General features: G+C 41.8%; 1 long non-coding RNA gene across 1 annotated transcript; it reads right to left on the reverse strand.

Moving 5' to 3' along the window:
* Positions 1-11952: 11952 nt before the first annotated feature.
* On the reverse strand, positions 11953-22650 carry LOC131480536 (uncharacterized). Its single transcript, XR_009245602.1, has 3 exons — positions 22521-22650; positions 20552-20648; positions 11953-12139 (listed from the first exon to the last, which is right to left on the reverse strand). It is a non-coding gene; the product is annotated as an uncharacterized LOC131480536 (long non-coding RNA).
* Positions 22651-23556: the final 906 nt, after the last annotated feature.

Below are 23556 nucleotides of genomic sequence, written 5' to 3' on the forward strand. Positions count from 1 at the left end.
TGCTCCCTCCCTCCTACCTTGTTTGCTCAACAAGTAAACCAGTTCTAGTCTGTACCAGTAGATGGAAGATCTCTCTCTCTCTCTTTCCCTATCCTTTCTGCATTTCATAAAAAGGACCAAATATTCCTTTTTAAAAATATTTATTTTTATTTTATTACAAAGTCAGATATACAGAGAGGAGGAGAGACAGAGAGGAAGATCTTCCGTCCAATGATTCACTCCCCAAGTGAGCACAATGGCTGGTGCTGCGCCGATCCAAAGCCAGGAACCAGGAACCTCTTCCAGGTCTCCCACACGGGTGCAGGGTCCCAAAGCCTTGGGCCGTCCTTGACTGCTTTCCCAGGCCACAAGCAGGGAGCTGGATGGGAAGTGGAGCTGCTGGGATTAGAACCAGTGCCCATATGGGATCCTGGGTTGCCCAAGGCGAGGACCTTAGCTGCTAGGCCACGCCACTGGGCCCTAAATTAACTTTTTAAAAGAGTAACCCTTCTAACCTAGGACCGTTAAACCCCATTTCATTCCTCTGGTTGCTAGCTCTGTTTTCTTTTATGAAAGACTGGGTTGGTTACCTATTTCATCTACAAAGGAGCTTTAAAAAGTTAGTGAATAGATGAAATTAAAATATAATGTACATTTCCCTTGTGTTTCTTAAAGCTCTTGTATCAGGAAGATAGTGCAGGAATAAGCATTTAGCCCAGTGCTTAAGACATTATTTGGGTCAGCTTATTGCCATATTGGAGTGGCTGGTTCATGTCTAGTTACTGCACTTCAGATCCATCTTCCTGCTGATGGGTCTACCTTCCCTGGAAGGCAGCAGATGACGGCTCATGTACTTGGATCCACTCATGTGGGAAACCCAGATTGAGTTCCAGGATCCTGAATGAGGCAGTCATTTGGTAATGAGCCAGCAGATGGACAAACTATCTTTCTCCTTCTCTTTCTCTGGATCTGTCACTGTCTATTTCTTTCTTTTTAAGATTTATTTATTTGTATTGGAAAGGCAGATATACAGAGAGGAGAAGAAGCAGAGAAGAAGATCCTCAAGTGGCTGCAATGACTGGAGCTGAGTTGATCCAAAGCTAGGAGCCAGTAATTTCTTCCTGGTCTCCCATGTGGGTACAGGGTCCCATGGCCTTGAGCCATCCTCGACTGCTTTCCCAGGCCACAGCAGGGAGCTAGATGGGAAGCAGGGCAGCCAGCACACTAACCAGTGCCCATATGGGATTCCGGATAGTGTAAAGCAAAACTTTAGCCAATATGCTACTGTGCTGGGCCCTGTGTCTCTCTATTTCAAGTAAAATGAAAATAAATGAGTAAGGATTTTTTTTTTAATTAACTCTTTGTTTTTTAAAAAGGATGTGAATGGGGCCCAGCAGCGTGGCCTAGCGGCTAAAGTCCTCGCCTTGAAAGCCCCGGGATCCCATATGGGCGCCGGTTCTAATCCCAGCAGCTCCACTTCCCATCCAGCTCCCTGCTTGTGGCCTGGGAAAGCAATCGAGGACGGCCCAAGGCTTTGGGACCCTGCACCCGCGTGGGAGACCCGGAAGAGGTTCCAGGTTCCCGGCTTCAGATCGGTGCGCACCGGCCCATTGCGGCTCACTTGGGGAGTGAAACATCGGATGGAAGATCTGTCTCTCCTGTTCTCTGTATATCTGACTTTGTAATAAAAATAAAATCTTTCAAAAAAAAAAAAAAGGATGTGAATGAGATATTGGAACAACCAGACAAGATATTTGGCTCTTGAATCCCTGAAGTAAATCCCCACCCAGTTAACCCTTAAGCAATTCAAATTAGATTGTGACATATATAACAAATAATTATTGCGCTTCCTCATTGAGATTTCAAATTGCAGATTTCATTCAGAACCTTGTTTATTCCAGTTGCCTGACCCATCCAATGCTGAAATAAACCCTCAAGCAGGGCATGGTGCAATGGATCAATTGGCTAAATTCTCATTTGCAAGTGCCAGGATCCCACATGGGCACTGGTTTGTGTCCCAGCTACTCCACTTCTCATCCAGCTCTTTGCTTATGGCCTGGGAAAGCAGCAGAGGATGGCCTAAAGCCTTGGGCCCTGCACCCACGTGAGGGACCCATAAGAGGCTCTTGGCTTCAAATCAGCTCGGCTCTAGCCATTGGTGGCCATCTGGGGAGTGAACCAATGGATGGAGGATCTTTCTATCTCTCCTTCTCTCTGTAAATCTATCATTCCACTAAAAATAAGTAAATCTTAAAAAAAAAAAAAAAAACTCTCAAGTAGCTTGGTATAACCCAATCATCATTCCTAGTCTACAGGGCTGAACACTGGGTTACTGTTTTGCCTAACCTTTTCAGGCACAGATATAGCCTGGAACTTTATCAGCGCCACCATGGCCCATGAGAGAACTAACAACTTTCATCTTCTTGGCTCATCAACTGACCTGTTCTGATCATGGCCACTAATTTCTAAGCTTGAGTTCCATTTTTCCTTGCACAGCTTAGTCCTAATTTGTGTAATTTTTATTTTTAAAAAATCTATTTTGTTTATTAATAAGGAGAGAAAAAGAGAGAAAGCTCTTCCATCTGCTATTTCACTATCCAAATGGTTGTGCAGTGGGGCTGAGCCAGCTTGAATCCAGGACCTCAGAACTCCATCTGAGACTCCCACATGGGTGAGAGAGACCCAAATACCTGTGCCATCATCCACCGCTTTTCCATGCATCTTAGCAGGGAGCTGCATCAGAAGCAGAGAAACTGAGATTCCAACCTGTGGTCTGATATGGCATGCAGGCATTGCAAGCTATGGGTTAAATAACCTGATGTGCCTTAAGTCTGGCCCCATGCTGTCATGCAGTTTTTAGACTGATACACCAGGAGCTCCTAGGAAAGAGATTTTGCTTTTGCTTGGTCCTATCAGAGCATCTTATCTGATGCTCATCCCATCTTATCTGATGTTCATCCCATATTATCTAACCATGGCAAACGTCCTAAAGCCATTTTTCCATCCGTGTTCAACCTTAAGTCATGCTTGCCCCTTTATATCCTGATTCTCACACCCTTGGGCACCTTGGTGTCCTAGGTGGCAGACCAATCGTTTGTTTCAACCATGCTCATTCCTTTGAAGTTCACTGAGGTCCCTTTGCCTTGCTGGTGACCTGCTGAGGTGCCTTTACTTTCAGTTGGACTCAGTGTCAACCTCTTGCCACCTATACTGGGTTATTCGGAAGCCAGGTAACACTCCTGACTTTCATCTCCAGCTTATAAGGAAGCAGTAATGCTTTACAGAAGCACACCTGAGAAGTCATTGGACTGTTTTGTTTTCCATTGCATTTAGTATTTTAATCAACATTTTTTATTGTGATAAAGGTGTTTTAATTGTATGCTATCAGAAGTAAACTAGTTGTTTCAGGGCCTTATAACTGTGAGATATGACTATATAGTCCTGTGTTTATTCTTACTGTGTTGTACTCAAACCAAGCCTACCTGTAACAGGGTTAAAGTGATGATTATTTACTAGGCAGGTTTACAAAGGTGCCAGCCAGTTACTCCATTGTAAAGTCACTGTGTAAGTAAGCTTTGAAGTGTCTTTCTTCTTTAATCTCACTTTTGTCTTAAGGTCTTTTCTAATCTGCCTTGCTTTCATTATCCAGTTTGTATCTTTGCTTTCCTGCTAAACAGATGGATTTAGTAATTTCTTTTTTTTTATTCATTTCTTGAATGCATTGCTTGTTTTTTTTTCTGTCATTTTACTTTTTTTTTATTCATTAATTACATTGTATTATGTGTCACAGTTTCATAGGTACTGGGATTCTCCCCACCCCTCCCCAAACCCTCCCACCATGGTGGATTCCTCCACCTTGTTGCATAACCACAGTTCAAGTTCAGTTGAGATTCCCTCATTGCAAGCATATACCAAACATAGAGTCCAGCATCTTATTGTCCAGTCAAGTTCAATGGCTTCTTAGGTATACCCTCTCTGGTCTGAAGACAGAGCCAGCAGAGTATCATCCCGATCAATTAAAAGCTCCAACATACCATCAGTAAAAATTTACATCATTATGGAATTAATTGACATAGTAATGAGTAGCCAACATGTTAAAAATAAGTGCTAGTTCTTAACCACCTTCTGTGACCACCTCATTGACATTTCAATTTTAGTTTATACACAACATATAACATATATAACATAACATGTTATACATAACATCATATCATCTTAAATTAAGGCAAACATGTGGTATTTAACCTTTTGGGATTGGTTCATTTCCCTTAGCATTATGGTTTCCAGTTTGGCCCATTTGGCCACAAAGAACTGCATTTTGTTTTTTTTTTAATACCTGAGTAGTATTCCATGGAGTAGATGAACCATAGCTTTCTTATCCAATCCTCTGCTGATGGGCATTTTGGCTGCTTCCATGTTTTTGCAATTACTGATTGTGCTGCTATGAACATAGGAGTGCATGTTGGTTTCTCATAAAACAAGTGTTCTGGATATATTCCTAGGAGTGCTATTGCTGGATCATACGGTATGTTGAATTTGAGTTGTTTGAATGTTAGGATTTAGTAATTTCTAAACCATGGCTACTGGTGTTAAGCTTCAGGAAGTGAAAAAATACAAAATCAAAGCTGCTGTGCTACTTGTAGGTACCAGTAGTTAGTTGTCAGTTCGGAAAGCAGCTATGATAATCTGCTACACTCCTGCCAACAACAATGACAATAAAGCCTCACCCCTAAGATATCCTGAAACACCCAGTTTCCATCCTGGAAGAGTAGAGCATTGAGTTTACACTGTGAGGTCACCACGTACACTGAGGACACCATCAGAGTCCAGTAAAGATAGCAAACATTGAACTTTTAATGTGTGACAGGCTTTGTATTTGCAATTCTATGGACTTATTTAATCACTGTAGCCCTTAAAAAACTTGATCAATATCATACTGTAAATGAGGATGGACTCAGATGCAAGAAAGAAAAAATTTATGAATGACTTAAACCAATATATTTCAAGATGTATATAAGAACTGCTTATAGATCTTGTTAAATTATAGATTATAATTCACTAAGGGAGAAGAGAAGCAAGGTTCTACATTCTAAAAAATCAGCAATCCCAGTGCTAGTCTGTAGCCCATACTTTTAAGTAGCAAGCATTTATACCACAGGAGTACATAATAAGAGGCTTGGAAGAGGTGATTCCAGGATTGATTCAGCAGCTCTGTAATTTCCTTTAGGACACAGACTCTTCTAATGTGCTATGGTAAATAAACCAACTTTGAAAAAAATATTTTAATTTAATTATTTGAAAGACATGGGATAAGGAGAGAGAGATGAGAAACAGAGGAAGAGAATGAGGAAGGAAAGGCAAAAGAGAGAGAGGGAAGGAGGGAGGGAAAGAGAGAGATCTTCCATCCCCTGGTTTACTTCTCAAATGCCTGCAACATTCAAGGGTGGGCCAGGCCTATGCCAGGAGCCATGAACTCCATCCAGCTCTTCCACATGAATGGTAAGACTCATCACCTCTGCCTCGCAGGGTGCACATTAGCAGGAAACTAGATCAGAAGCAGACCCAGGATTTGAATCCACTCTCTCCTCAATGAAATACAGGCACACCAAGCAGAATTCTGTTATGCCAAATGCTTATCCCAGTAAGCTGACTTTTCAGTCTTAAGTTATTTCCTCATGGCAACAAGAAAGCCACCTCTACTCTAAGAATACATAGCTGCTATTCCTTCATTAGACTGAACATATTACAACTGAAAAAAAGTCCATCAAGCAAAGGACATGAGTGTGGATGGAAATGGAGTGGAAGAAGTGGTAAAAAAAAAAAAAAAAAAAAAAAGTTACTAAACTCCTCTGTCAGGATGCAGTCCCCACTGCTGAGTGTGAGAATCAAACCTAGGAGCAGCCCAGACCAGACCAGGCCAGGTTACAGTACCCATCAACATACATGTGGGTCAGTTCTGGGAGTGGGCCAGGCTGGGCCAGTCCACAGAACCTACTGGCAAGTGTGAGAGCGGGCAGGGGATGCAAAACGACCACCCACCAGTTCACATTAAGGCAGGACTGGGGGCTGACCAGGCTGGGCTAGGTTAAGCACTCACAAGGATGAGCTGAGACTGGGGGGCAAGCCTGGTAGAGCCAGCAAATGTCAAGGCAAGGCAGGCCATGCCAAATTGACATGCATCACGCATTGGCACCCGCAAGACCCCAGGCCAGGGACAAGTCTGGTCGGGGGACTGCCAGGGCTCTCCTGTGGGTCACTGCTCCCTCTAGTGAGAATGAGAGCTGGGACTGAGGGCAAACTAGTTTGGGTAGGGCTACAACACTGGCTAGCCTGCATATGGGTTGGATTTGGTGGGAAGATGAGCTAGGCTGGGCCATTGCGTCAGTGCAGCATGCAAGAACCAGAATAAGTGTAGGCTGCTCAGGTTTCACCACAGCATCCACTGGCAAGTGCTGGGATGGGTTCAAATCATGTCCGACTGCATCACAGAACTCCCTGGAAAGTGCAAGATGTGACACTGGGAGTGGGCCTGATAGGGAAACTGTGGATACTCCTCTGCTTGGCTGTAGTTCCCACCAGTGAGCATGAGAATCATGGCCGGGGAAGGGACTGGCTGGATAAGACAGCAGTATGTGTAGAATGCTGCAGGTGATGGACTGAACTGACCCTGCACTGGCTGATACACAGAGGAGTCAGGTCTGGGGTCATCTCAGGAGAGATTTCTTGGGGACCCCTCGCCCTAACTGGACCACTGAACTCAAAACTCTTGCCACAGGGAAAAATCACAAGATTTGTGGTCTGACCTTGGACCACACGTACTGGGACTAAGCATCTTCATTTTCTGATGCTTGTGCAGTGCCCAGATGCACAGGGTGGACATGACAACCAGCTCATTCAGGACTGCAGAGGACATTGAGTGCCTCATCAGAGGATGGAGAGCAGAACAGGTTGGACTATTCTCTGGGCCTAGTCTCCAGCCTAATCAGTGTTCCATATGTACATGCATCCTTCTCAACTATGTGAAAAACATTAAAAATAAAAAATTTTTAAGTTGCTACATACAAAGTATTAAAATACTATCTGCCACAATTAAGAAACAGTATCACCTCCAGGATTCAAATCATTCTGGACCCAGTGCTGTATTACTTCCCATTCAATGAACTAACCCAGAGCTGAGGTGACTTAGAATAACCAGAGAAGGGCCCGGCGGCGTGGCCTAGCGGCTAAAGTCCTCGCCTTGAAAGCCCCGGGATCCCATATGGGCACCGGTTCTAATCCCGGCAGCTCCACTTCCCATCCAGCTCCCTGCTTGTGGCCTGGGAAAGCAGTCAAGGACGGCCCAAAGCTTTGGGACCCTGCACCTGCATGGGAGACCCGGAAGAGGTTCCTGGTCCCGGCATCGGATTGGCACGCACCAGCCCGTTGCGGCTCACTTGGGGAGTGAAACATCGGATGGAAGATCTTCCTCTCTGTCTCTCCTCCTCTCTGTATATCCGGCTTTCCAATAAAAAAAAAAAAAAAAAAGAATAATCAGAGAAGACAAGTCAAGCATAAGATCACTCTAAGTATGTTAAACTCCACTGGTTTGTAGCACACCAGTCATAAAGGTAACATGCACCATGAATCAGTATGAAAAATGGATTAAGTGGATCCCCAAGTGAATAATCAAATTTCCAATGTCTAGAGCATCAAATGGATGTCCTTTATGGGGTACAGATTACTTTTGGATTAGAGAAACCCATAAATAAATCCCTGTAAAGATTAACTTGACCCATGCTCACCAAGAAAATTTTTGATTCTTCATTTGACTTACCAGGTAATTGGATATCAGAAAGAGTAGAGGGGTTTTCTGATGATTATATCGAAGTTTTCTCTGAGAGTGTATAGTTCCCATTAGAAACACTTAGATGAGGAGGAAAAGGTCAGATGGATATGCCTGCTCAAACTAAAGCTTAATGTTCCATAAAAACGGAACTAAAATTCACCATGAAAGGAACATATTGTTGAGGATACACTGGGAAAACTGGCTCGCCATATGGAAGAAAATAAAACATGATTTATATCTAACATCACATATGGAACTTAAATCATTTGAAGACCTACGTATGAATGGTAAAGTTATAAAGGTAACAGATAAAAAATATATATAGACCGGTGCTATTTTTAGAAAGAGTAAATTTTTAAACAAAATTTTTAAAGCACAGTAAGATACAAGTTTACACGGATCAAACTGGAGTCAGGTGTGTCTGTAACATGGTGTTCACTGCTAAGGAACTGGAAACAACTTTGGTGGCCATCGCTGGGAGAGTAAAGAGATTCCATGAAACACTTGAGGTGTATACTGTAAAAATATGAATAGATTTCTAAAAGACAAGTGCATAGTGATAAAAGACATGTAATGTAATTGTTCATATGTATAAAATTACATGCAAATGAAATAATACAGATTATGTAACACATTCAAATCAAAAGGAGCATATTTACTGCATTAAATTGCCTAGGGAATAGAGTTATGGTGTTAAAAATGGAATGGTTGGGTGAATGAATGGATGGATATGAAAGTGCTTTAAATTTGTGGAAAAGTGAATTTAAAGATTTACTTGAATGTAAAAAATTTGAAATTAGGGACTGGTGTTGTGGCACAAGTTGCTGCTGGAAATGTTGATATCCCATTTGGATGCCTATTCAAGTCCCAGCTGCTCCATTTTTAATCCAGCTCCCTGTGAATATACCTAGGAAAGTAGTAGAAGGGGGCCCAAGTGCTTGGGCGTCTGCAGCCATATGGGAAACCTGAGCGGAATTCCAGGCTCCCAGCTTTGACTTGGCCCAGCACTGGGCACCATGCCATTTTTGGAGAGAACCAGCAGGTGGAAATCTCTCTCTGTTTCTTTGTCTCTCTCTTTCTTCCTCTCTCTGTAACTCTGCCTTTCAAATAAATACCTATATCTTAATTTTTTTTTAAATCTAGGCTTAGTTTTTTCATAATATGCATTTTTACAAATGTCTTGAAGACTTATTGTACGCAGGAATTTCACATATTTTTAAAAGATTTATTGTTTATTTTTATTGGAAAGGCAGATATACAGAGAGGAGGAGAGAAGAGAGGAAGATTTTCTGTCCAATGGTTCACTGCCCAAGCAGTTGCAATGGCTGGAGCTGAGCTGATCCGAAGCCAGGAACCTGGAGCTTCTTCCAGGTTTCCCACATGGGTGCAGGGTCCCAAGGCTTTGAGCCGTCCTCAACTGCTTTCCCAGGCCACAAGCAGGGAGCTGGATGGGAAGCGGGGCCACTGGAATTAGAACCAGCACCCCATGGGATCCCTGCATGATCAAGGTGAGAACTTTAGCCACTAGGCCCAGTAATTTCAAAAACAAGTTTTTTTCACTAAAAGAAACTTTATCAAAGAGGAAGTTGTGGCGCAGTGGATTTAACTGCTGCTTGGGATGCCTATATTCCATATCAGGGGCTGTTTTGAATCCTGGCTACTCTTCACTTTTGATCTGGATTCCTACTAATGCACTTGGGAAGCAACAGATGATGGTCCAAGTATTTGGGTTCCTGAAACCAACATGAAAGATTGCAATATAGCACATGAACCTGCTGCTGTGGGCATTTGGAGAATGACCCAACAGATGAAAAATCTCTTCCAGACTCTCTCTCTCTTTCTCTCTTTGCCTTTTAAGTAATAAATACACAAATCTTTTTCAAATAAATTTATCATTTTTAATTTGAAAGGCAGAAAATGAAAGAACATGTGCTGGCTTCCGTGTACTGGTTTAGTCTTCAAATGCCTGCAACAGGGTTGAATCTCAAAGTTGGAAATTCAACCCAGCTTTCCCACATTGGTGGCAGGAACCCAGCTAATTAAGCCATTGCCACTGCCTCTCAGAGCCCACACTAACAGGTATCAAATCCAGGCACATCCTATCCAGCACCTTAACTCCAGGCCAAACATTAACACCTACAATTATCTTTTAATTCCATTTTCCACTAACTTTCTGAAGATTCCTCATATATAGATAGGATAGAGTGGTTTTCATGAGACCAATAATGAAAATCATCCAGTAGCTGAAGAATATCAACCCTCTACACCTAAAATCCAAAAGTAAATGTGTGAATTAACATATGCAGGCAACACGTATAGGGACACATTTATAAACACACATGTATAAATATACAATTTTGAAAGTTAAAAGTGAATGTGTCAATATCCTGGCTCGTTCATGTAGTTTTCTTGTGATTTCTTGTAGACATCCTGACAAAACTGAATCTTCAGGCCTGCCAAGTAGAATCAGACCTGTATGCCCCTCAAAGCCTGGCAGCCCATGTCATGCTAATCCATTGGTACCATGTGTCCTTCTGAATATTAAACCACTAGCTTAACAGATTTTAGATATTAAAGTTAGAGTTCACCTTTCTGTCTGGTTAGAACATTTTCTAACACACAAGAAATAAGACACATTCATTTTTATTTCTTTTGTTACTGTTTCATTATCTGATTAAGTTCTTCAGTTCATAGAGGCAAAAGGAGTTATATGGTTATTAATAGTGTCAACCCCATTTGTACTAATGATTTTCACATTGTCAACAGTACCACTGTATATAATTTTCTATACAGATCTTTTGGAGGGTAGATAACTTGTTCTATGTATTAGAAATTACTCATGGTATTTGAGGGATAACATTTAAGGTGAAGATACTGTAAATAGAAATCTACCTCACTGGATATAGACTGGCATTTCAAATGGAAAAAAATAGTGTGTCTATAAATGGAAGAGAATGTTTGCACAGGAGGCTAACTGTTGCTTTCGAATTAACCTTGATGTTAGGATGTAACCCTTTGCTCACAAGAACATTAAATAGGTTAATTTCTAACCATTTGAAAATCACAGGACATTGGAAGCAAAATTATGAAACTTTCTTGGTCAGCTTGAATTTGAAAATTCCATAATATAAAGTATTGAATAAGAGGTCCAAGGTAATCCCTTTTGGCCTGGATTTTTACAAAGGAAAGTTGTAAAATGTATAAACAATACAGTTAAGGAAAACAACAACGTAAGTGATGAGAACTATTGAAATATCTGCCTGCTATAAAAATCCAAATGAATATACAGTAGCTTTCATAATAACCAATAAAGAACTTAAAGCAGCAAAAATCATGTTTAAGTTATGTGCTTTTTTATAGATTTAGGCCAGTTCTAAAGGAACATTATGGCTTTGTGGCTTCATGCTTTCTTTCTCTTAAAATGCCATTTGTATGCATGCAAGTGTAACTCACTGTTATGGACTGGTTTTCCAGTTTGCCTCTAGGCTAGACTAGTTGAGAATGAACTTTGCAGGAGCCAGATACTCCAGACCCTTATCTCCTGTCAGATATTGGGCCTGAAGGCAAGATTGGAACAATTTCTGATTGTGTGCTCATCAGACGAAAATCTGTGACCAAAGTCACTGCAGTTCTAGAAATAGAATGTGGAATCAATCCAATCAAAATGTCAGTATGAGGAAATAGTTCAATAAAAGGAGTTCTCAGAGGAAACAAGTTTGCCTAGACAAACAGAAGGAGGAAAGTAGTTAAAAACAGAATTTCTACATTGATAGATATGACATTATTTAGCCAATTGCAAAATAATAATATCCTAACCACTGTTACATGCATCCTAGAGTTTTCCAATGTGGGAACAAAATTTTAGAAAAACAGATAAAGGCATTGAGATTAATAGAAAACCCCAACTCCAAGAACTAATTTTGAGAAGATTTTTCCTTACCTGTGTCATGTGGACTTTGGGTAAAGAAAGTCACATAAGCTGACTATATGATTCATCATGTAGACATACTGCAAATGAGAGAATACTGTTAGTAAATATACAGGGTCAATAGTTATAAAACAGATCATCCCAGGCAAATGTACAGTTTCCCAAACTGTAAATATGGCATTTATAACCGAGATAGTGGAGCAACACTTAGGTGGGTGGATGCATAATTGGAGCTTTACTCCTTTAACTTAACTCACCAAGGAGACTGGATCATTTTCCATAAAATTACTGCTAGGAATAAACTCATTCGTAAGTTGTTTAATCTGGAGAAACATTTTACAGTCTTCCTAGAAGGCAATGTTGGACAGAGTTTGTAGCCTGTTGGTATAATTCTGAACTGATTTTGGCTGAGGGAAGAGGGTAAAGAGAATTAGATGAAGGAAGCTGGAGAAGTCTCGAGATGCCCTTGTTCATTACTTTAAAAACTTACCCCATCCAGAGAAGTATCCAAGGCAACCATGCAGTCACCATTGTGGACAGTTTTCCCAGGCCCAGGAGACACATGCATTCCCCTAAGGATCCCATCTCTAGCACAGCAGAGAGCATGATCTCCCAGCTCTTCATGAATGATCCTGCTCCCAATAAACCAGCCTGGAAGTTCACAGGGTCACAGCCATCCTATTTTATTTTATCATTTTATTTTATTTTATCATTTTACTTTGTGAATTGATTTTATTTTATTTAAGTTGAGTAATTGATTTCCTTTCACATCCCAGAACCAGACAGAAAAGTCTCTGGTCAACCACTGAGTTTTCATGACCCTACATTCCACTTAATGGGAGTACCGGGAAAGAACAGAGGAAGAACTCTGTGTTAACCATACAACCCATCCTTTCTCCCAAAAATGTTAAGGAATCATTTTGCAGGTCTTGACCCTGAGCAATTTATAGCTCAGTTTTAATTACTATTTAATATGAATCCATAGTATTAAAAGTAACCACAAAATAAATAAATAAAAAGTTAAAATTTCTAGACTGTCATTTGAGCCATTTTTGACCAGTAATTTATATCAACCCCATCTTTGTTTTTCACAACAGGTTATACAAGCAAGGTAATAGCCAGGGACCACTCATTTTTTGTAAATATATAAATGAACTGGTGGATGTCTCAGGAGAAGATTACAGGTTTTTATGTAAAGCTACTTTCAGAAATAAGGTCCTGAAGTAGAAACTTACAATCTGAGCAGAAGTTAAGTGGCTCCAGGATTCCTGTACCAAGGTGACCTGTTCAAAAAATCTTCTAGGGAAAATGCACCTTCCATAAGAACATTGAGAACCAGAACCCATTCTATCATCAACCACAGCAAGCTTTGCCATCAACATCAGTCACATCCATTAGGAATTTCTGGGTATTACATATGCTTTTTAACAGTTACTAAGAGCTAAGTGTGGCTATTTAATACTTGGGGCTGGAGTTGTGGCATAATGGATTAAGCTGTCACTTGCAATGCCAGCATCCTATATAGGCACTGGTTCAAGTCCTGACAATTGCACTTCCAATCCAGTTCCCTGCTAAGGCACCTGGAGAGGCAGCAGAGGATGGCTCAAGTCATTGGGCCCCTGCACCTACATGGGAGATTTGAATGAAGCTCATGTCTTGTTTCAGCCTGGCCTAGTCCAGGACATTGAGGCCATTCAGTTGGAAGATCCCCATCTCTCCCTCTCTCTGTAAGTCTCTGCCTTTCAAAAAAATACAATAGACCTTTTGTTTGTTTGTTTGTTTGTTTGTTTGTTTGTTTTTAGCAGACTTTGTCAGAACAAGGAGTGAAGGGCCCGGCAGCGTGGACTAGCGGCTAAAGTCCTCCGCCTTGGACGCGCCCAGCATCCCATATGGGCACCGGTTCTAATCCCGGCAGCTCCACTTCCCATCCAGCTCCCTGCTTGTGGCCTGGGAAAGCAGTGGAGGATGGCCCAAGGCTTTGGGACCCTGCACCTGTGTGGGAGACCCGAGGGAAGGTTCCTGGTTCCCGGCTTCGGATCGACACAGCACCAACCGTTGCGGCTCACTTGGGGAGTGAATCATCAGATGGAAAGATCTTCCTCTCTGTCTCTCCTGCTCTCTGTATATCCGACTTTGTAATGAAAATAAATAAATCTTAAAAAAAAAAAAGAACAAGGAGTGAAGCTGTATCAAATCAAATCAAAGCTGGATCCCCAATGAAACTGCTAAATAACATCTTGACCAATAGGATGCTAGACTTTCTCCCACTGTCTTTACCTACAATGTCAGGATACACTTAAATAACAGAAAGAGAGAGAAAGCACTTCCATCCACTGGTTCACTCCCTAAGCAGCGGTAATGGCCAGAGCTGAGCTGATCCAAAGCCAGCAGCCTGGAGCTTCTTCCAGGTCTTCCATGCGACCACAGGGTCCCAATGCTTTGGGCCGTCCTCCACTGCTTTCCCAGGCTACAAACAGGGAGCTGGATGGGAAGTGGAGCAGCCAGAAAATGAACCAGTGCCCATATGGGACCCCAGCACATGTAAAGTGAGGATTTTAGCCATTAGGTGATCGTGCCAGTCCCATAATTTCTGTTTTTAATACTGGAAATTTGGCCTGTACAACAAAGGAACTGAATTCCTAGTTGTATTTCTTTTTTTTTAAAGATTTATTTTATTTTTATTACAAAGTCAGATATACATAGAGGAGGAGAGATAGAGAGGAAGTGAAGCTGCCGGGATTAGAACCAGTGACCATATGGGATCCTGGCGCATTCAAGGGGAGGACCTTAGCCACTAGGCCACGCCACCAGGCCCCTGTATTTCTTTTTAATTAATTTCAATTCAAATAACCACATGTGACTAACAATCTACCTGTTGGGATGGCACAAATCTAGACTCTACACCAACCTAAAGGAATCAGTTCAACATCCTCTTTGAATTTAGCAAGGAATCTGGTAAGATTTGTTAACTTTATATTTTGATTCTGTAAACCACAAACACTACAACTGTCGTATTAAATTCCCTCATATCTTCACAATGGCCTTTCATCCCTACCTTCACCAAATACCACTAAGACTTCAACTGTTGATACTGTATTTTCACTTACTTAGTTCCAAATCTCGTGGCCAGTTTGTAGCATTTCTGTTCCAGGGCTTCTATATTCACAGTCCTCTGTTCCAGATCTGTTTTTTCCTAGCTATGCAGGATTTGTTCTGTCCCTGCCTTCAAACTAGTGCTCAAATATTTTCTCAGTGAAGGCTATCCCTTCTATTTAGAAGCCCACGATCCCACACATACCCTTTGTTTCTCCCTCATTGTTTCTCTTTATTGTTTATCCCTGTCTAATCGACCTCAGGCATGATTCCCTTATTTATTTTGTCTATCTCCCCAACTAGAACATGAGAGCAAGGATTTTTGCTTTGCTGCATTCTGTAGTCAGTAGTATATTCACAAATGTTTACCAGCTCTTTGAGTGTAAGGGAACACTGATTCGTAACGTTTCCTCGTTTTCTATAGTGTAAATACTCCCACGAGGGTCAATCTGAAGTTATCAAATATAGAGTTGGGAAGGTATATGCATGGGTAGATTATAGGTCAGGCAAGCTCCATGACATTACTGGAGCTATAACCCCAGCTCTTAAAACATCTAGGAAGGAATAGCATAAACATTTATTAAAGAAGTCATTTCTAGACAATCATCCATATAACTGGGCCAAATTTTTAAAGTTCTCTTTGGCCCAGCAATTAGGATACCCACATCTCTTTTGGAAGAGGCCTGGATTGGAGTCCGATCTGTGCTCACAGGTGCAGCTTTCTCTAATGCACAGCCTGGGAGGCAGAAATGATGCATCAGGTAATTGGGTCACTACCACCCACATGGCAAGGGGGAGGGACCTGGAATGAGCTCCCAGTGGCATTTGGGAAGTAAATCAAGACAGAAAGTTATCTCTCTCTCTCTCTCTCTCTCTCGCTCTCTCTCTCTGGCTTTCTCTTCGAAAATTAGGTTTATAAAAGTCCCACCTCTTTTTAGAATAATAGAAATACACAGGTCAAATGACCTTACCCAGGCAAGGGGATGGGAGAGATATTTATTAATTCACTTTGTGATTTGATAAAAATAAAGAACTTCCACCCAACCATTTCCACCCCCAATGCAGAGTGTGCTCAATTTTTTAGAGACTATTGGATTTTTTTCAGGCGAAAGGCAGTCAGGGAAAAGGAGACAAGGGAGTGATTCACCAGGTTAAGAATTTGGATGTTCTTAGTTGTTCCAGTTTCTTTTCTTTTCTTTTCTTTTTTTTTTTTTAAGATTTATTTATTTTTGGGCCCGGCAGCGTGGCCTAGCGGCTAAAGTCCTCGCCTTGAAAGCCCCGGGATCCCATATGGGCGCCGGTTCTAATCCCAGCAGCTCCACTTCCCATCCAGCTCCCTGCTTGTGGCCTGGGAAGGCAGTCGAGGACGGCCCAAAGCTTTGGGATCCTGCACCTGTGTGGGAGACCCGGAAGAGGTTCCTGGTTCCCGGCATCGGATCAGCACAGCACCGGCCTTTGCGATCCCTTGGGGAGTGAATCATCGGATGGAAGATCTTCCTCTCTGTCTCTCCTCCTCTCTGTATATCTGACTTTGTAATAAAAATAAAATCTTTTAAAAAAAAGATTTATTCATTTTTTATTACAGCCAGATATACACAGAGGAGGAGAGACAGAGAGGAAGATCTTCCGTCCATTAATTCACTCCCCAAGTGAGCCGCAACGGGCCGATGCCCGCCGATCCAAAGCCGGGAACCTGGAACCTCTTCCTGGTCTCCCACACAGGTGCAGGATCCCAAAGCTTTGGGCCGTCCTCAACTGCCTTCCCAGGCCACAAGCAGGGAGCTGGATGGGAAGTGAAGCTGTCGAGATTAGAACCAGCGACCGTATGGGATGCTGGGCATGTTCAAGGCGAGGACTTTAGCCACTAGTCCACGGCGCTGGGCCCTGTTCGAGTTTCTTAACCCAATGACTTTACAGACTCTAAGTCAAACAGTAAAACATGAGGAAGTATAATTTAAAGGTTCCCATATCCTCTATTACCTACAGATGAGCTCACAATGGTCTGACCTTTGAGTATATTTCTCCACTTTTTTAAAACCACATCACTTTCCAAGAATAATAAAATGGCTCCATCAGTAATAATTGCATGTAGGGACACTGATTCTTACAGAAAAGGGATGCTTCAGCCTATCCCATCTGTGGTTGGGTTATGCTCCATTTGCAGTTCCCAGGCTTCACTATGCGGCTTTTGAAATTTAACTGGGCTAACAGCTGGATGATAACTGGAGGGGTAAAAACTGGGCTAACAGCTGGAAAAGAAGTCCCCTGGGGGTTCCCGGCATGGGAATTTATGGTCTTCACTAATAACCTAAGGAGTTCTCACCATCAACAGAGCCTAGTTAACCTACCCCCCAAGGGGGTGAGTCCTTCCCAGCCTGAAGAGCCAGGGGAAGTAGTGACACCAGGGCATTCAAGTTGCAAAACTACTGAGGACCCTTCAACTGATCTTATTTCTTCCCTCTTCTTAAAGAACAAGGAGATGTCACAACACTGCTACTCTAAGGCTAGTGTCAGGAATAGTAAGAACAGCAAGCAAGACACAACCTCTACTCGCAGTGACCTGGGGACACATACAGTAAACAGGCAATACAGGCATTTCCTAAGAAGCAAGGGCACCCAAACTGACACCCAAAGGAGTAATGGTGTCGGAGTCCCCAGGGGCCCATGTACAACAATATAGATGAATTTCACAAACACAATGTTGAGAGACAGGCACACAAAGAGGTGTATAAGATAATTCCATTCTTCTGAAGTTTAAGAAGGGACAAAACTAACATGCAGTTAATTCAATTACTCTTGGGAGCAGCTAGCAGAAGATACCAGAAGGACCCCTGAGCTAGCAATGCTATTTCTTCAATGGGTGCTGCTCTCCCAGACGTTTAAATTTGTGAAAGCTCAACAAAGCACACACATCTTCCCATCTGTATTATATACTTCAAGAAAAAGTAAAATTAGAAGCAGGAGTTGTGGTGCAGCATGTTAAATCACTGCCAGGGATGCTTGCATCCCATATCAGAGTACCAGTACAAGTTCAAGTTTTAGCAGCTTTCCTTCTGATTGAGTTTCCTCTTAATGTGTCTAGGAGGAGCAAATGATGACTCATGTGCTCAAGTCCCTGCCAACCAGGTGCCATAGGAGATGCCTAGACAGGGTACTGGGCTCCTAGCTTTGGTCTGGCCCAGTACAGCTGTTGTGAGCATTTAGGAAGTAAGCTAACATGGAAATGTCTCTCTCTGTCTCTTTCTGTCTCCCACATTCAAATAAATAAATAATATTTCTTTGAAAATGATGAAACAGGGCAAAATGTGATCATTCAGTGGCTAAATCCTTGCCTTGCACTTGCCAACATCCCATATAGGCACCCGTTCAGGTACCGGTTGCTCTACTTCCCATCCAACTCCCTGCTTGTGGCCTGGGAAAGCAGTCGAGGACAGCCCAAAACCTTGGGACTCTGCACCTGTGTGCAAGATCTGAAAGAAGCTCCTGGCTTCTGGCTTTGGATCGACTCAGCTCTGGCCATTGCAACCATTTGGGGAATGAGCTGGTGGATGAAGATCTTGCTCTCTGTCTCTCCTTCTCTCTGTAAATCTGACTTTCTAATAAAAATAAATAAATCTTCAATAAAAAGATGAAAGAAGGGTTGGCACTGTGGCCTAACAGGGTAGTCTTTTGCCTGTGGAGCCAGAATCCTAGATGGACACAGGTTCTGGTCCCAAATCTACTTCTTATCCGGTTTCCTGCGTGTGACCTGGGAAAGCAGCGGAGAATGGCTCAAGTCCATGGCCCCATGCACCAAGGGGTCCAAGAAAAGACCCAGAAAGCTCTAGGTTCCTGGCTTCAGACCACTCAACCCCAGCCATTGTGGCCATTTGGGGAGTGAATCAGTGAATGGACGATCTTCCTCTTTCTCCTTCTCTCTCTCTCCCTGTCTCTCCTTCTCCTTTTAAATTTGTCTTTCAAATAAAAATAAATGTCCAAAAGTGTAAAACACAGTGTAAGTAAACAAAAGTTTAAAGAATACACAGTACTCTTTTCTAGTCAGAGGTTGTAAAACACTTCCCACTCTTCCCTATTTCCTGGGCTCCACCTTCTACAGTTAAAATTTAAACTCATCATCTTAAGTTTGAATCTTGTGACAGTGGGCCACCTCCCTACATACAATTTAAAGTGATATTCCTAGTTCAGCTGATCAAAATGGCTGGAAATTACTGGGCTGCACTTGTTGGTTGGGTCACACATGAATGCCTAGGCTAAGCTAGTGGTATCACATGGCCATATCATCATGATCTCTGGCACGTACACTTGACACAGACTGCTAGATGTAGGTTAATGAAAAACAAGAAAAAGTGAAGAGAGTGGTTAATAATGGCACGACCTGTTAATCATAAAATATAATTATGGGCTTTATATATTCAGTAAAGATCTCCTAGAGGTCAGCCTACACATGTTTATGAATGTAACATTCCTGCTCAACCACATATTTGATAAAATGCTGATATGAAATATAAATTTTTTTAAAGATTTTATTGTTATTGGAAAGCTGGTATACAGACAGGAGGAGAGACAGAGAGGAAGATCTTCCATCTGATGTTTCACTCCCCAAGTGAGCCGCAACGGGCCGGTGCACGCCGATCCGATGCCGGGAACCAGGAACCTCTTCTGGGTCTCCCACGCGGGTGCAGGGTCCCAAAGCTTTGGGCCGTCCTCGACTGCTTTCCAGGCCACAAGCAGGGAGTTGGATGGGAAGTGGAGCTGCCGGGATTAGAACCGGTGCCCATATGGGATCCCGGGGCTTTCAAGGCGAGGACTTTAGTTGCTAGGCCACGCCGCCAGGCCCGAAATACAAATTTTTTAAAAAATTAATGTCCCCAAATATTTAGCAGAGAAAAATCACTGATTTATGAGCAAACGTTTTCCTTTTATATCTTGCATATAACAGGAGCTACAATTTTTTTCATGATTTATTTATTTTTATCACAAAGTCAGATATACAGAGAGGAGAGACAGAGAGGAAGATCTTCTGTCCGATAATTCACTCCCTAAGTGATTGCAACGGCCGGTGCTATGCCAATCCAAAGCCAGGAGTCAGGAACCTCTTCCGGGTCTCCCACGCGGGTGCAGGGTCCCAAGGTTTTGGGACATCCTCGACTGCTTTCCCAGGCCACAAGCAGGGAGCTGGATGGGAAGTGGAGTTGCTGGGATTAGAACCGGTGCCCTTATGGGATGCTGGGCATGTTCAAGGCGAGGACTTTAGCCACTAGGCCACAGCGCTGGGCCCAGGAGCTACAGTTTAAGCCAAGAATTCTGACTCTTCCCTGAGCAGTGGTTTCATAGAATCATAGTAAAATAGAACCAAAGATGCCATGCAGAAAGTATCCCACTGTGTAACAAATGGCACTATCCAAATCCAAACCTAAGGGTACACTTGTGCATCACCCAAGCAATCAATTGGCCCAGCGTGATGGCTCAGTTCCAGCTGTTCTACTTCCCATCCAGCTCCCTTCTTGTGGTCTGTGGCCTGGGAAAGCAGTAGAGGATGGCCAAAGCCTATATGGGAGACCTGGAAGAAGCTCCTGACTCCTGGCTCAGTGGTGACCACTGCAGCTGCTTGGGGAGTGAACTAGCAAATGGAAGATCTTTTTCTCTGTTTTTCCTTCTCTTTGTAAATCTACCTTTCCAATAAAAAAATTAATATATATTTTTCAAAAGCAACCAACTGCACTTACTTGACTTCTCAGATAGTTGATTAATCTGGAGTTTCCTATAAGTAACCAGCTTGGATTCTAAAAGTCCAGACAGGTCTTAACACACCAGTAGGTAATGCTGTAACACCCAGGTAAGAAAATCACATCAGTTAATTCAATTGGAATCAGAGGCAGAGTCTAGAAATATATAAGTCAATCTGCTGTGCTGTGCAAGTTTGGAAATGGACTAAGTTTTATCTTCCAGTAATAACTAAAATCAATCAGTGCTCCCTGAAATCAAACTGATTTGAATAGACAGTAACACCTGTAATTACACTTGAACACCTGAACAATTAGCTTATTTCCTTAGGAATTTTTATTTTTCAAAGATTTGTATATTTATTTAAAAGTCAAAATTATAAAACAAAGGGATGAATAGTAAAGAAAATGAGAGGAAGAGGGAGAAATCTTCCATTCACTGATTCTGTGCTCAGTTGGCCACAGTACCGGGGCTGGCCAAGACTGAAGCCAGGAGCTTAGGACTACATCCAGATCATCGATGTAGGTGCAGGGCACCAAGCATTTGGACCATTTTCTGCTGATTTTGTAGGCTCCTTGTCAGGGAGTTGGACTGGAAGCAGAGCAGCAGGGACTTAAACCCAGAACTCATATGGCATTCAAAACTGTGGGTTTAGTGTGCTGTTCCACAGTGCCTGCCCCAGGCATTACAATTCAACCATACAAAATAGCCTACATATGTAATAATGTATTGATTTATGACACTATCTACATTTATTTATTTTTAGTGTAGAAATATATCCTGGAGGGAAACAAAAATTCAAACTGTTATCAGCAACTTACTTCATAGATTAAAAGTTTTCTAGAAAGTTCTGTAAACTTTAAAATTTGTTTATATATCCATGTAGTATATAAATCCTTAAGAAATAAAGAAAATCATTTTAGTACAAAAATCCTAGCCTTGCAACCACCAAGATCCCATATGGGTGCTGGTTCATGTCCCAGCTGATTCCACTTCCCATCCTGGTGACCCCACTTCCCATCCTGGTAGCCCCACTTCCCATCCAGCTCCCTGCTTGTGGCCTGAGGAATAGTCAAGGATAGCCCAAAGCCTTGGGACCCTGCACCTGCATGGGAGACCTGGAAGAAGCTCCTCGCTCCTAGCTTCGGATCAGCTCAGCTCCAGCCATTGCAGCCACTTGGGGAGTGAACCAGCGGATGAAAGATCTTCCTCTCTGTCTCTCCTCCTCTTTGTGTATCTAACTTTGCAATAAAAATAAGTAAATTTAAAAAGAAAAGAGTTTGTGGGCAAATCAAAATCCAAAGAACCAGTTTTATTTGAAAGTAGACCCAGCTACTCTTCAAAAAAACTTGTGTATGTTTTAGAAGACACTCAGAGATGATTTGGTCAAATACAAAAATATTCACCATAACACAGACTTCTTTACAATTGGCAAAAGTTTCTTAATTTAGTAAACATTTATTGAATATCCAAAGTGTTGGAAATGGAAATTGAATCAACTGAGTTTTAATTTCTGTCCATATCTTGTTGGAAGGTTTCATACATGCAATTTTACCTCCAAATTTCCTCACCTATAAAAGAAGCAATAATCATTTGCCTAATAAAATGGCTTGAAGTAAATCAAACTAACAATACATACAAATGTACTTAACAATGTAAAGAATATCAACTCAAAAAACAGCTTATGAGACATTATGAAACCTTACATTCAAGAAGTTCCTCTGTAGAGGCCTTATGAAAAGCTCCTAAGTTGTCCAAACCCTGAATTTTGGTCTTTTACCTTGGATATTGTGCTGCCCGAAAACTGTGAACATGAGAAATCTTTTCTTTTAATATTTCCATTTAATCTCTTCTGAACACTCTAAGATTTAGCCTATTGTGTTTCCCTGATCAACGCATTTTCCAATAGGACGTCATTCTGTTAAGAGCAGCAATAAATATATGTGAATTAATAAACCAAATATATTGTACTAAAGACACAGCTGACAGGTTGCTTCTCTGCTTCCAAGCATGTCCATTGAAGCAGGAGGCATTCAAGCCATGTATATTGTTCAAGGAGAAATAACTCATAAGTAGGTATCACAAGAGGAAGGCGTCTAACCATAGCCAGGAAGTCTCTGAAAAAATAAGGATCAGAAACACACAACAGCCACATCAGTAGAGGGCAAGACACTTACTGAGACTATAGTGGTAATGTTGATTATTCCCACAAAAAGGGTAGTAAGTACACTGATTTCTCCAAGTTGTATTTAGAGCAGATATCAGACACATATACCCAACACCAGAACCAGAATCCCTGGATAAAAACTGTGGACTCCAACAATCACACTTCTGAATGTGAATTTAAAGAAACTGAAACCAGTCAAAGATACATTCATCTTAGTTTTATTTACAACAGTCAAAATATGAAAACACTCAAATTCCTTGTCAAGGATGAATAGATGAAAAAAAGCATATAGGAGAAGGCATTTAGCCTGGTAGTTAAGATGGCCATGTTCAAAAAAAAAAAGAAAAAAAGATGGTCATGTCCACAACAGAATACTTGGGTTTGATATTTGGTACTGGCTTCTAATTCCACCTTCCTAATAATGCAGACACTGAGGGCAGAAGATAATGGCTCAAGTAATCAATTTCCAAGGCATCCACATGGGAAATCAAGATTATGTTCCAACGCCTGGCTGTGACCCTGGCCCAACCCTGCCACTGCAGGCATTTGGGGAACGAACCAGTAGGTAGCACTTTTTTCTCACAAACAAAAGTAAATAAATCATTTTCAAAGTCTAAATGTTTATTCAAGAAATATGTGGTATACACCACACCAATACTATAGGATACTACTCAGTCTTTTTTTTTTTTTTTTTAAGATTTATTTATTTTTATTGGAAAGGCAGATATACAAAGAGGAGGAGAGACAGGAAGATCCTCCGTCCGATGATTCACTCCCCAAGCACCTGCAATGGCTGGAGCTGAGCCAATCTGAAGTCAAGAGCCCAGAGCCTCATCTGTG

The sequence above is a fragment of the Ochotona princeps genome, chromosome 6 (assembly GCF_030435755.1).
Source record: "Ochotona princeps isolate mOchPri1 chromosome 6, mOchPri1.hap1, whole genome shotgun sequence".
Taxonomy (NCBI): domain Eukaryota; kingdom Metazoa; phylum Chordata; class Mammalia; order Lagomorpha; family Ochotonidae; genus Ochotona; species Ochotona princeps.